The sequence below is a fragment of the Canis aureus genome, chromosome 1, assembly GCF_053574225.1.
Source record: "Canis aureus isolate CA01 chromosome 1, VMU_Caureus_v.1.0, whole genome shotgun sequence".
Taxonomy (NCBI): domain Eukaryota; kingdom Metazoa; phylum Chordata; class Mammalia; order Carnivora; family Canidae; genus Canis; species Canis aureus.
In genome coordinates, this window is record NC_135611.1 from 66,483,063 (window position 1) to 66,498,270 (window position 15,208).

A 15,208-nucleotide genomic window follows, 5' to 3' on the forward strand; every position below is an offset into this window, starting at 1 on the left:
GGAATTACTTTGCTCCCAAAGGCAATGCCATGTGACCCTCGTGGAATTTGCTGCCAATCTCTTCTGGCACCATCGTTGGGTGCATGTGTTTGACAATCCTGTACTATTTAGTGTAAGAGACCCTTCCTGCACCAACAGGGTGAGTAGGAGTTCATCAGAACAGTGCCTAAAGCAACTCACAGTCTAGTGATAATGTAATTCCATGAAGATAATACTCTTTTTTCTTTTTTATAATAAATTTATTTTTTATTGGTGTTCAATTTGCCAACATACAGAATAACACCCAGTGCTCATCCCATCAAGTGCCCCCCTCAGTGCCCGTCACCCATTCACCCCCAACCCCCGCCCTCCTCCCTCTCCACCACCCCTAGGAAGATAATACTCTTGAGAATTCTATCAGATGAGCCTTGTATTATATGATCTTCACACATTTTCAGGTAGGAACATGAACAATTTCCAAACCTGCGTGATTTCTAGGAATTATTCTTCTCCTCCTTCATGGTGGTGCTTTATGTGATCCTCAGGGAGTTTTCAAAACCTCTTCCTTATTATATGTAGATGACTTTTCAGCTAAAGACTCAAAAGAAAAAAAAAAAGACTCAAAAGATTCCTCTAAAAATCTCTGGAACTCTTTCTGTGCAGTTCTTTCCTCTCCAGTAATCTCAATAGCAAATTTTAGCCAACTTAGCCTCCCTAAATTTTGACTTTTTACTCTTCAACTTAGTAAGACTCTTGGGTTCTGTTTGGGTTCCTATAACTTTACTGTGGCATGAAAACTCTCTCCAAGCTACTAGAAAATATTAGGGCACATACTATTTAGTTGTCTTCTCTCAGGAGTCACAATTCTGTGCTGTTTGTTATCCATTATCTGACAACTTTTACTTCCTTTTTTTTTTTTTTGACAACTTTTACTTCTTACATGTTCTCTTTTTAAAATTGTTTAAGGCAATGGATGTGGGTAAAATCTGACCCCTATTAGATTCATCTTGACTGGAAGGGAAAGTTCTCATCTAAAATTTTAAAGTGTATTTTTAAACAAATAATTATGTGCTCAAAAATGGAAAAAAATGTTTGTTTATGTATACAATGGAATATTACTCAGCCATTAGAAATGACAAATACCCACCATTTGCTTCAACGTGGATGGAACTGGAGGGTATTATGCCGAGTGAAGTAAGTCAATTGGAGAAGGACAAACAGTGTATGTTCTCATTCATTTGGGGAATATAAATAATAGTGAAAGGGAATATAAGGGAAGGGAGAAGAAATGTGTGGGAAATATCAGAAAGGGAGACAGAACATAAAGACTCCTAACTCTGGGAAACGAACTAGGGGTGGTGGAAGGGGAGGAGGGCGGGGGTTGGGTGTGAGTATTTTTCAAATAGAAGTAGAAGCTAAATTCCCCTTTAAAAATTCTGAGAATTTATAGATGTGCGAAAGACTTTGTTTTTAAAGATTTACTTTGAAACCCTGGAGACTGTTGATTTTCACCAAGATGTATGTTATTCTTTGGCAAGTTTCCTATTTTTTCTCAATGCTGTCTCTCAGATCTCTTGCCATCATATATCTCTAGATTAAAATAAACTCCTATCTGATCTTTCTGGCTCCACTCTCAACCTCGTGTTGGATCTCTTGCCCATCAATGCAGAATAGATTTTTCCTTACAACTCTCTTCATCATAATATCCCACTCAAACTTGAAAGATATTTTTCTAATGCTTACATAATTAAATAAAAACTTTCAAGATTTGGACTACTTTATAAACTAAACCACAGAACAAATGTTATTTATTAATAGAATTATGCTCTGCCTAAATTTAAAAAGCCCTAACTTATTTCCATTAACAATGTGAGTCACAGAGTCAATGGTATTAAACTGCAATATGTTTAGCTTCCCTCCCAACTTTTTTTTTTTTTTTTTTAGTTTATTTGCCAGGATTTGAATGCTGCTTGAGGGATAATTCTCTTCATTTCTTGATCTAACATTTATTGAATGTTCACTATTTTCCAAGTGCTATGATATATATGTTAGATATATAGATGACAGTTATTATAAGCTTATATATAATATAGTGATTATGCTTTACATATGATAATCATATAATGACATAATACTTAATTTTAATACAATCTTATGAAGTAAGATTCCACACCTATTTTCATTTAACAGTTGAGGAAATATTCAATTAGAGAGATACACAGTGATTGTATCACAGATATGAGATGTATATATGATCTTTCTGTTTCCAGAATAGAAAGATCTTAACAATTATATATAAATGAGCAATGTATGATGCAATATTCTATTTGTTGAGGGAATCCTGAAATAACAAATTACAATTCAAGCAAAAAAATTATAAGAAAAAAGTAATATATGATAATAAAGTATAAAAGCCACAATGGTTATTTAACAATCATGTAATGTTAGAGGCTCCTGGGTGGCTCAGTTGGTTAAGTGTCTACGTTCAGCTCAGGTCATGATCCCGGGCTCCTGGGATTAAGCCTGCTTCTCCCTCTCCCTCTGCCACTTCCCCTGCTTGTACACTCTTTCACTGTCAAATAAATAAAATCTTTAAAAAAAAAAAAAGTCATGTAACTCTACATACCATTGCAAGCTCTTATATATCACACCACTTTTTTAAACCTATTTAACTACCATTTGAATAAATACCATTTGAATAAATACCATTAAGAATATAGCACAAAATATTTAAGAAAAATTTTCAGAGGCATAAAAGGAGTAAATAAATGTGCCATGTATTCTCAGTTCATTATGGTCAATTAGATGAAAAACTAAACCAAATATTCTCTTTAATAAGATTATACATAATAGCTATCTGTTGACTAAATTCTACAGCAGTTGCATGGTCTCTCCAAGCATACTTCTACATAGGAAGATTTTCAAGCATACTTATACAGAAAAATTTTGCACAAGCAAAATTTCAGTAAATTTTCTTAAAAGCTGCAGAAGAAAAAAGGACAATGCTACAAATGTAGACTAAGAAAATTATATACAAAACATATACCTCTCCTTTAAAAAGTTCTCCACTGAGAAATCAAGTCTTAACTGCTTTTATAAAATTTAAGTACAAAACAATGACAAGAAAATGAGGGGGTGAATCCAAGAGATTAGAATAAAATAACAAATGAAAAATAAGAAAGCTATAGAAGAAAAGAATCAATGAGGCCAAAAGTTGGAACTTTCATCTCAGTTAAAAGAAATTAATGTTAGAAGGGCAGCGCAGAAGAAAGGGAGGAGCTGGTATAAACGGCTTCCCTTGAACTATCGTGAAAATCCTGGATAAGGGACGCCAGGGTGGCTCAGCAGTTGAGCGCCTGCCTTCGGCCCAGGGCGTGATCCTGGAGTTCCAGGATCGAGTCCCTCATAGGGCTCCCTGCATGGAGCCTGCTTCTCTCTCTGCCTGTGTCTCTGCCTCTCTGTGTGTCTCTCATAAATAAATAAATAAAATATTTTTAAAAAGAAAAAAAGAAAATCCTGGATGATATCTTTTTTTTTCCCTCATTTGGATGAAATTGTTTTTAAATGGCATAGTACAACTCTTAGCTTGAAAGAAAAGCAAGAAAACTCTAGGAGCCATAAACATAGAAATCAAGCAATTAATAGAGAGGGGAAGGTGAAGCTGATGTCCTGGCCTACAGAGCAGTCAGTCAGAACCACGTGTAGGTGCTGGGCCTCCCAGGCAAGCAGGCAGATTGAGGTGGGACCAAGACTCTACATAATGGAAAGTGTTAACATGCTTCTCTCAGAAACTGGTAGTTAAAGCATAGTAATTGACAGTTAATATTTAAAAATATTTTTAAAGCAATGAACAACAAATTAATAATTTAGAGGTCAGGGAATGCACATTCCTTTCAAGCTCAAAGAAGATTTTCAGAGGTGGATCAGGTTCTGGACCGCAAAGTATTCTCCATAAATGCCAAACAATCAATAACATATGCCACATTCCATAACTACTCTGCTACTAGGATGAAATAACAAACCAATAATTTACAGCCTAATAAATAAATCAATCCAAATTATTGTAACAAATATCTGGACATTTAAAAGAGGTCCACAATTCTAGGTAAGTCATGAGCCAAAGAAGAAATCCTAATAGAGTTTATTATGAAACATTAAGTCATGAATTATAACTAAAACCCCAATAGAATAAGGCTTGTGCAATAGAATTAAAGGTTTCTAGAGGAAAATGTGTAGTCTTAAAATGCAAATATTACAAAAACTAAGAATTAATGAGCTAATCAACCAAGAACTTAGAAAAATAATAACAGGAGGGACACGTGGGTGGCTCAGTGGGTTGAGCGTCTGCCTTCAGCTTGGGTCATAATCCCAGGGTCCTGGGATCAAGCCCCACATTGGGCTCCCTGCTCCTTGGGAAGTTTTCTTCTCCCTCTACCTCTCCTCCCTGCTTGTAACCAAAAATATTTTCTTGAAAAGGACTAATAAAATAGAAAAATATGTAACAAGATTGATGGGAGAGACAGAGGGAGAGGGAAAGAGGCAGAGGAAGATGGGAAGAGAAAGAGTGTTGAGTTAAAGCAGCTCTCTCTGGGGTGCGAGTATGCTCCCATTTCTGACATTTCTGATTTCCAAAGGTAAATATCACCACTTTTGCTGATTTTAATCTACCAAAACGATGTCACGGTACACAGATTGGGAAGAGATGCACAGAGTTGGCTCTCAGCGGCCAGTACAAGCCAGCTCTACGGTACCACTGGGGAGAAGTCACAAACAGATAATATTAGAGCTGCAAAAGAGTACACAGTGCAGTAGAAATTTAAAACATTATAAGAGAATATCTTGAATAATTCTGTGAACATAAGTGAAAACATGGGAGAACTAGACAATTTCTCAGAGAACTATATGTTACCAAATAGACCGAAAAGCAAACTAGACTAGAACTACATCATTAAGACAGTGAATTAATAGTTTAAAAGTTATCAATTATTTAAGAACACAAAACAATCAACTTGGCTCTTCAGGTTTTATAAGTGAGATTTATAAAGCAATGGTTCTTAAAATCCAGCCCTCAGACCAAAAGTGTCAGCAACGTCCGAGAATGTGTCAGAAATGCCGATTCTCAAGCTCTCCTTCATACTTCCTAAATTAGAGATTCTACGTTTGATATCACTGAATCCGTGCAGTGATGTGCGCTGAAGTTTGAGAATGATTGTTTCAAGGAAAAGCCCAACCTAAAGTTACACAAACTATTTTAGAGGCTAGAAAAAGAAGAAATTCCCCTATGAGGCCATTATAGCCTTCTGTTCAGAATCAGACATAAATACTGTAAGAAACATTATAGGCTGATGTCACGTGGAATATAAGTAAACCTTTGAGCTAAGGTGTTAATTTGCAATGGAATCCAAAAATGCCTGTGTGTGTTTGCCTCGTCGGTGTGGGCCATGACTAAGTCGGGAATATCCCAGGAACCAAAAGATGTTTTTATAAATGGAAATCAATTACTAAATTTGCCACAGTAAAAAAGGAGAAAAGCCATGTGATGATTTCTATAGGTACAGAAGGTAATTTGGGTAGGTTTAAATATCCACTTGTGACAATATTTCACTATTACTATTAACTGTTTGCCAACTAGACATAGAAAAGTTTTAACCTAATCAAAACTATCTTTAAACATTTAAAACCAATAATACTCTGATAAAATTCTAGATCTATTCCTTTTAAATTAGGAACTACACAAAGATACCTGCTATTACCACCTCTCTTCAGCATTGTACTGGGGGGTCCCCGTCTGTGTAGTGAAAAATAAAAGAAATAAAAGGTTATCAACCAGAAAGAAAGCTCATTCTTTCTTGGTGATTCTATTGTGAATACAAAAATTCAAGACACTTTACAGACAAGTTAATAAAGTTCAAGAAGATTGTTCAATATGAGATCACCATCTGCTTACATACAAGCATTAACAGGATTCCTCTGCAATAACCTTTGATGCACAATAACTTTAAAATTTTTAAGTCACTTAGGAATAAATCTAACAAACTTAGCAAAATATACGACCCTAGTTATTTAGTGATATAAACACGAAATAGATGGAGAGTATAGAGTGTTTGTGAAAAGGATGACTCAATATCTTAAAGATGTTATTTCTTCCCAAGTTAGGGTTGCCAGATTTAACAAACAAAAAAATAGAGAATACTCAATTAAACTTCAATTTCAAATAAATGATGAATAACTCTTTTATAGAACTATCTCCCAAATATTGTATGGGACATATTTATGTTAAAAAATTATTGCATGGATACCTCTATCTACCTATCTATCTAAACATATACACATATATAGGCATTTACTTACTTATATTTATATAATTTATTATTTATCTGAACTTCAAATTTAACTGGGCATCTTGTATTTTACTGGGCAACCCTACACTAAATTAATCTAATGAATCAGTATTATCCAATATAATCTCAACAGGATTTTTCGTGGAATTTAGAAATAATCCTAAAATACATATGGAAGAGAAAAGCATGTAACATAGCAACATGAAAATGGCTTTTCCAAGAATAATGGGTAAGGAAAATCTGCACTCCTCCTGGGTCTCTCCTTTACTCTCACATGACGACTACCACACTAACAACACTCTGACACCAGCTGTGGGGGCAATTCTGTGACAGCAGCTGGGTGACCTACAATTTAACTTAATTCTGACAGTATCTACCTGGAGAAAGCATTAGATCCTTCAGGCTAGGGCTGTGTCTCAAGATGTACTTCAGGCCAATCAGCTATGACCCGGAGGTTCCCATGTGTTAGAAGGTGGAGGGGAAACAGTCAAGTATCCCCCAGACTGAAAAGGCACTTTGAGACCAGAAACGAAGCAGGCCACTCCCTACAAGGTGACTTGCTTACTGACAGCGAGGAGTGGGGAGAGAATGATGCGTGGCGGCTGCATAGTTTTTCCCTGCAAAAGTCGGGACGTAGTCCACAGATGTTATAGAGTGAGGGGCCACGCAGAAGGATGTTGTAGTGAGATCAAAGGGTTTGCACACACCTAAGGGGGGGTGCATGCATCTGACCAACAGCTACTCTTCAGTTAGATCTTGCAGCACCACCTGTGAGTCAGGAAGGGCAAGACCATGTTATCCCTAACAGACTCCTGGGAGGCCAAGACAAGTCTCCCTCCACTCCCATCCTGGCCTTGGTGGGCATTTCTGAAGTATGTATATTAATCTCCAGGGGCCCAGAACAAATAGCCCCAAGGGATGTCACTGAGCAAACATGAACAAGGTGGAGAGCCAAAGATGGAGTCAGTCATTGTCAGCACTCCTACACCATTATACCCTCCTCAGGTTCAATTAATTTGCTAGAACAGCTCACAGAACTCAGGAAAACAGTCTACTTACTGTTGACCAGTTTGTTATAAAAGGATATGATAAAGAATGAGCACCCAGAGGGAAGAGATGCATAGGGAAAGTCATGTGGGAGGGGGCACAGAGAGTCCGTGCCCTCTCGGGGCATACCACCTTCCCAACACTTCCATGTGTTCAGGGACCTGGAAGCTCCCCGAACCTGATAGTTTTGGGATTCTTAAGAAGGCTCCATCATGTAGGCGAGATCATAATTTACTCAATTTCCAGCTCCTTCCTCCCTTCCTGAAGGATAGGGGACTGGGCCAAAAGCTCCAAGCTTCTCCTCATGTCTTGATCTTTCTGGTGACCATTCCCCATCCTGGAGCCCATAGAGAGTCACCCCATTAGAATAAAAAACACCACTGTCACCAAGGAAATTCCAAGGGATTTAGGAAGTCTGTCAGACACAGGGGTTTAAACATCAAATATTAGAACAAAAGACGTTCCTAGTGTTCTTGTCACCTCGGGAATTATAGGGATTTTAGGAGCATTGTACAGGAACCAGGGCCAGAGACCTATATATATCTTTTTTCTATCGATTCACAGGGAGGTTTTTGCCTTAGACCTGGATGATTAAAGAGACATTTTTAAGAAGACTAATACAAAGCAAGGGAATGCCTTCCTCAAAGACTAGCTCAGAAACCTCAGCCCTGGTTACACCTGCATTGGCCTATTCACTCCTGCCAGGTGGCGACAAGAGGGAAAGGCACACCTCCACATCACAGTCCTTGCTTTCATCTGTTTTCTTCTCTTCCCATCAGGGACTCAAAGAGTGCTTTTGATTTGTGGCAATAAAAAGCAAAAAATGAAAGTATGAGAATTTGAAAATGAGTCATGACAGTCATTTGACCTTAATAACCATATTCCAGGCATGATCTGATCTTAGCCCCGGCCTGCGAATAGGTCCAGCGTCTAAGAGAAAAGTAGACCAGATGGGAGGACGGTGTCTGTAAGATCAGTCTGGAATCCTCCTCGTAGATAGATGCAGCTGAGGAACAGGAAATCTGGAGAAAAATCATACTTACATAAAAATGCAGTCATGAGTAGAACTTGTGTCAGTCGGGATTCTTTTAGGAGCAAGAAACAAAAATCAACCCAACCTAACAAGCACAGAGGAATATGTTGGAGGACTGGAGGATATGGGACATCTTTACACAATCTCAGAGTCAGTCTTGGAAAAGCAAGGAGCCAAAGCATCTATGGGGAAAATGGAAAGGAATAAGTCACAGCCAGATGGGATTGATCAGCTCCAATTGCTTTTTCCACCTTTCTTCACATTCCATGTGAGCTTCAAATTCCAAGGAGAGAGAAGCATCTGATTGGTATAACTTGGGCCACATGCAGATCCCCTGGCCGGGGGAAATGGGGACATCTTGATTGATAGTTCCTTGGTTGTATCCAATAGTGAAGAAGTAGTTTTCCCCCCGAAAGTTCAGGGGACCATTTCAAAAGAAGAGGAAATGGATTTTTGGCAGCCACAAACAACAGATGTCCACTGCACGACCAAATAACACAGGTTTTGGGAAATGTACCAACGTAACACAATCACATTGTGATTATCAGTTGAACCTTGGAGCAAGACTCTGATTTTTTATACATGACAGGAAAGATTTTCTCAAGATGAGTTATTCCAGGAAAAGGTTACTACTCGGGCAGAAAAAGGAGTAGGGTTGGAGGTATTATGCTGACACCAGGGTGTTATTCTAGAACTACTCCTGCTTACGGTGGCTGCTGGGAATTCGGTTTGTTGTGGGAGGTGCAGCCAGCAACAACCATGAGGAAAGATAAGCCACGTTCTTGAGCTTCAGTACCCAGGACAGCAGTTGAGCGTCCTCCCAGGTCAAGGCAGGCACCTCCGGAGGGAGTGGCGGGGAACTGATGCGCGCCAAGGACAAAGCAGAACAAAATGAAACAAAGCAAAACCCAAAAAACCTCCCTCCCTGATAACAAAACAAAACAGTGCAGTTACTTGGGCTGCATGAGAGTTTTCTCTGGCTGAGGTGAGGATGGGGTTTCTTCAGTGGTGATGGGTAGACGGTCCGTGGCCAGCGGAGAAGCACTCGAATCATCAGCGGCGGCAGCAGCAGCAGCAGCCCGGAGATGAGCATGCAGAGGGCATGATCTGCTGCCTGCGGAGTAAGCACGTGCACCTGCACCCCTCGGGAGGACCGTGGGATCACTCTCGCGTCATGAGGTAGCCCACAAAGACAAAGAAGAGAAGAGAAACACGTATGTGTGTAATCTGTGAATGGGCACACATATGCACCTGTGTGTGTATAATGAACATAATGTCCATTTCACGTAGGAAATAGTTGATACTTGTATTTCCAACAGTTTTTCGTCTCCCACTTACAATATTTTGGCTGTACAGAAGCTTTCCGTCCTGGTGGTCCCCAATATTGTCCTCTCCTCTGCAGTGCTTTCCATTTCTTTCATGGTTGGGAGGTGCATGTCTACAAAGGACAGTATTATGTCAGTCATTCACGTTAAAAGATGTTGGCGTGGGCAGTGGGCTGTCAGTGGGTGCTCCTCGGGGTAGGCCCCGTGCTCCGTGTGGTCCCTGCTGTAACCAGGACCCTCCCCCCCGCAAACGGTGAGCAGCTTCCAGCCTGAAGGGCCACACTCCAAAGAGGACAGAGGAGCGCTTCGGCTAGTCCCTCTCTGCTCACCACCAGATGTTCTGCTAGTCAATAAATAAATGGTAGAAAAGGCTTCGTGTTGGTGAGATGGATTCTTGTTGGTGGAACTAAATGACATGGGGTAAAATTTTCAGAGATGCCTTCTGCTCTTGCTCGAACAGTACCCCAGAATCGAGGGACCCCTGAGTCCTATTTGCCCAGGGGTGGCACCAAGATTTGATCTCTGGTGAAGTGTTTTGCCTACTACTGATAATTTGATAAATGGTTGCACGTGCAGAGGAATTTGTTCTGAAAATGGCTTTCTTTATAACCTGATAGGGGTGTGGGGAAGTCGTTAATCCTCACCCACTTCCGGCTCTTGGAGACTACTATTAATTAACAAAACAGCTCAAGAGTTGCCCCAAATAAGATTGGCTCAGGCCAATTCATAAGAACCAGTTCAACATTCACCGGTGTTTTCTTCTCATTTATTTCGTGATTTTATCTTTTATATCTAACTCTTGATCCATCTGGAGGTTTTAATTTCAAATGCCTACAGGACTGGAGCCATTCATATAAATGCATGAGACAAGCTGGCATAGAACAGGAGGTAGGAAGAATCGTGCCAAACTGCAGAGCACCAGGGGGCCACCACTCCTCTATTCACGCCAACTGTGGCCATCTGGGGATGAGCGTCCAGTATTGCTATATTTTCTGATTTACTTTTTCTTCACAGTTTTCTGAAACATTTGTATTTTGTCTAAAATTTCTCTGATTTTTAGAATACCAGGCAACAAACAGTATATATTTGTGGCCCAGCTACGGTACAAGGGTGGCCAGTCTGTAACATTTGCTTTACCGTATAAGAGGTGGATGCGACATACTTTTTCCCTCCAAACAGGCAATTTCCCCCCAAAATGTTGAAAACATAGCCTTTAGTTTTAAATTCATCTTCTTCCTTTATCAAGTACTGTACACTTGTATACCAGCAGCTATTATTTCCCACACGCTTGGATAAATTTGAGAATAACTTCTCCATCTCCAACAACATTTAGATTTTGACTTGGAATTTTTTTTAAAAGACTTCATTTATTTATTCATGAGAGACACAGAGAGAGAGAGAGAGAGAGAGAGGCAGAGACACAGACAGAGGGAGAAGCAGGCTCCATGCAGGGAGCCCCATGTGGGACTCAATCCCAGGTCTCCAGGTTCACGCCCTGGGCCAAAGGCGGCGCTAAACCATTGAGTCATCTGGGCTGCCCTTGACTTGGAATTTTTTTTTTCCTTGACTTGGATTTTCGATCGCATATTAAGTCCTTAATACTTCGGATAATTTTTAAAACAAAAAACCACAATTTTTAAAACAACATTAATTTTTAACACAGTAAATAATTAATGTTATTGAAGTCTTATTTAAATTTTTGTATATTTGTTTTATTTCTAAGTATTTGAGTTAAGTTTTTTTTTCTAGTTATAAGAATCTTAAAGTTTATTCTTTTAGGTGTTCTAAATATATATATTCAAATATATAATTGAATAATTGGTCACTTTCTGAGCTAGCAAACATTTTATGTAACATGCAGAGTTTTTATTTGTTGAAAGCTTGCAAGGGCTCAACAGTAAAACTGTCATGCCTTGGAGCTGTTTATTTTTTAAAGGTTTTATTTATTTTAGAGAGAGAGAGAGAGAGAGAGAGAGCATGACACAGCGGATAAGGGCAGAGGGAAAGAGAGAAGCAGATTCCCCACTGAGCAGGGACCCGGCCACGGGGCTTGAATCCAAGACCCTGGGAATCACAACCTGAGTTGAAGGCAGCCACTAAACCAACTGAGCCACCCAGGTGACCCTGGAACTATTTTTTGAAGTAATTCCATTATTGGATATATGTCTTGTGATTCTAGTTATTTTTATTTTCCTAAAAAAAATATTTTATTTACTTATCAAAAGTTTTCTATGGAGCTATTTTTGCTCTTTTAGTAAAGTGATTTTTATTCAGATAATTCATAACACCAAGTTTTCATAACACCAAGTGGAGAATAAATAACATTTATTGATGCCAACGATGTGCCTCTGTTCTATGAGCACTGGGGAGTAGACATTCAAGGCCCCGCTTTTCAAGAAACTTAGATTCTCAGAAGCAAAGACAGATAATAAACCAAGAAATAATGTTTTACAATATCAAGTAATGAAAAATACTCTGGTGAGATTAAGAGTGTGGTATGAGGGGACTCCAGGTGGCTCAGTTGGTTAAGTGGCCATTCTTGGTTTGGGCTCAGGTCGGGATCTTGAGGTCATGAAATCGAGCCCCACCTTGGTCTCTGAGCTCCACAGGCCCAGAATCTGCTTGGGGTTCTCTCTCTCCCTCTGCCTCTTCTCTTGCTCTCTCAAATAAATAAATATATCTTTTTTTTTTTTAAGTGATGTGATAGGAAGTGACAGGCTGAGGAATGTGGAGGAATTATGAGTAGTCAAGAAAAAAGAAGAAACCACCTCTCTGAGGAAGTGACATTGAAGACATCGTTGACAAAATGTCAATATTGATTTCCTAAATCCTAGCTATTTTGAGGAAAATGTGATAATGCAAAACATATTTGCTGCCTGTGTGACTGCAAACTTAGGGTGTACTGTTTAAGTTTCAGTTTTATCAAAATAATAATCAAGCTTTAAAACAACAAATGATTCTGTCAAAAAAAAATGAAATAGAGCACTTATCTGTCAATACTCCGTGAGTGGTCATGTCATCCAACAAAACAGGCATGGATTTGGGAGATAATAGATAATACTGTCAATATAAGACATCTAAAAATCAATACATATGCATCATATGTTCATACATCGAGTTAGGAAAGGCACGCTTGACTGTGAAATTCTGACTCATTGACTGTTTTGTGTTGTATTATTTTCCAGGAATACAATTGTCAGAATTCGGCTGTAACTTCTGGGGCTGCAGTAGGAACACTGAGAACTAGTCAAAGAGACAGCAAGGATTGCCACAGTAGGTAAAGGAAAGACGCAAGTAAAAGCTACGAATCAGCTCTTGGGAAAAAAAAATCTTTGAGATGGAAAAATTTGCATTTCAAAACTTCCCCTTGGCTTTATTTATATTCATCTGCTAGCTATAATGACCAGTGCATTTCTGAATCTGGTTTCTCCTGTTTCCAGACGTACGAGATTTGCATCCACACAACTGATAACAACGCTTATCAGATGGTTGCTGGCACACAGGCAGAAATCTAGCTTAGAGGCGGTACATGAAATTGCCCAGAGCCAGTGTTCTCAAACTTTTTGGTCCTAGAAAATGATAGAAGACTCAAAATTAACTGCTATTTATATATGTTCATTAGAAAGTAAAACTGACAACTATCTAAAATATTAACCCCTTTAAAAATAAGAACCCCATTGGGGTGCCTGGGCGGCTCAGTCAATTAAGCATCCAACCCTTGATTTCAGTTCTGGGCATGATGACTGAGCTCTGCATCACACTGAGCTCCGCACTCGGCAGGAAGTAAGCCTCTCTCTCTCTCTCTTTCTCAGCCTCTCCCTGCACTCATGCTCTCTAGAATTAAAAAAAAAATGTTCAAAAATTAACCCCATTAAGTATAAACATAGTACCTAAATATTTTCTGGGAAAAAAAAAAAACACACACACCCTGTATTTTCCAAGAAAAAGCTTACTTAGTGAGAAGAATGGCATTATCTTATGTTTTGTAAATGTCTTTCAGCCTGGCTTAATCGATATAGTCAAATTCTAATATCTCCTTCTACATTCAGTCTGTTGGTACATCACACAACATGTAACCTCTGGAAAACGTCACTATACAAAGGGGCAGAGGGGAAGGTGACTGAGTGAACCAGGGAGCTAGTGTCTTAGTATTAATATCAAAATAATTTTCACCCCTGGAACCCTCTGAGATCTCAAGGACGCCCCCACCCCACCCCCAGGGAATAGAAAACACTTTGAAAATCATTGCCCTAAACTAGCTACATCAGTGGTTTTCAACAAACTTTTCACTGTAACACATCATAATCTCATGTGTGTTTTCATGGATGTCTTCGGATATTCACTAAACAAAATGAGTATTTTCATTATTAAGCAAAACAAATAGCATCAAACAACTTGGGGTGCTGGGAGGATAGTAGGGGGAAGTGAGGGTGCCCAGAGAGATACCTAGTATTCACATATACTTTATGTGCTTGTGGAAAATAGAAAGTGGGTTAGGAATACTCAGCACATCCTAGCAGTCTATGACAACTCCTTTATCTTTGCTTCAAGGAAGCAAAATAGAATATGCCAGTGACAGTAACGTTATTACAGAGATACCTTGAATCAGATAGGCTCTGATTTATTTCTTTAAATCACTTGAAAGTTTGAGCATTTTAACAAATACTGGAAACCAATCACTCTTTTTTTAAGCTTATTTATTTATTTATTTGAGAGAGGGAGAGGGCACAAGTGGGAGGGGCAGGAGAGGGAGAGAGAATGGGAAGCAGGCTCCACGATGTGGGGCTCAATCTCACCACCCTGAGATCCCGCCCAAGAGTCGGATGCTCAACCAACTGCACCACCCAGGCGCCCTGGAAACAAATCACTTTTAAAACACTTTGGACAGTGTTGAAAGGTGCTGAACTGTCTGTATTATTTATACGTAGAAACTGCCCAATATCTTCCAGGTGGCTGGTGGAAATGGGGTGCATACTATTTCATATGGCCAGTTCTCCTCTTTATATGCGTTTGCTGACAAATAACAAGCTTTTATTCATTTATATGTTATTTGGGATATAAATAAATGTGCACATATTCATTCATTCTTTCAACGTGTATTTATAGTTTCTCGGATATGTCAGGTACTATTTTTGGCAGTCAGAATAGAAAAGAGAACACAAATTCCTGTCCTGGAGAAATTTATGTTCTAGTGTGGAGAGACACACAATAAAGAAAAATACACCAACTAAATCATACCTTACTTTGTGATAAGCTTTAGAGAAAAAGAAGTAAAAGGAGGGGAATAAGAAATACTGGGACTAGGGGATGCCAGGATTTAAAATAGGGGGGCAAGAAGAGGACTGCCTCAAAGCATGGCTCTTGGGAACAGTCAGAGGAAGGAAACCATGATGGGGGAGGGTGTTCTAAGCACAGAAAACAGCAACTGCAAAGACTGAGGTTGAGAGCTTCTGTAGAGTCTTGTTGGATCACAAAGCTGAGCG

The 15,208-nt window shown here is 39.2% G+C and overlaps 1 long non-coding RNA gene across 1 annotated transcript; it reads right to left on the minus strand.

Annotated features, from left to right (window-relative positions):
- Positions 1-376: 376 nt before the first annotated feature.
- LOC144316619 (uncharacterized) lies at positions 377-11,365 on the minus strand. Its single transcript, XR_013382564.1, has 5 exons — positions 9,355-11,365; positions 9,109-9,260; positions 6,698-8,389; positions 5,723-5,767; positions 377-577 (listed from the first exon to the last, which is right to left on the minus strand). It is a non-coding gene; the product is annotated as an uncharacterized LOC144316619 (long non-coding RNA).
- Positions 11,366-15,208: the final 3,843 nt, after the last annotated feature.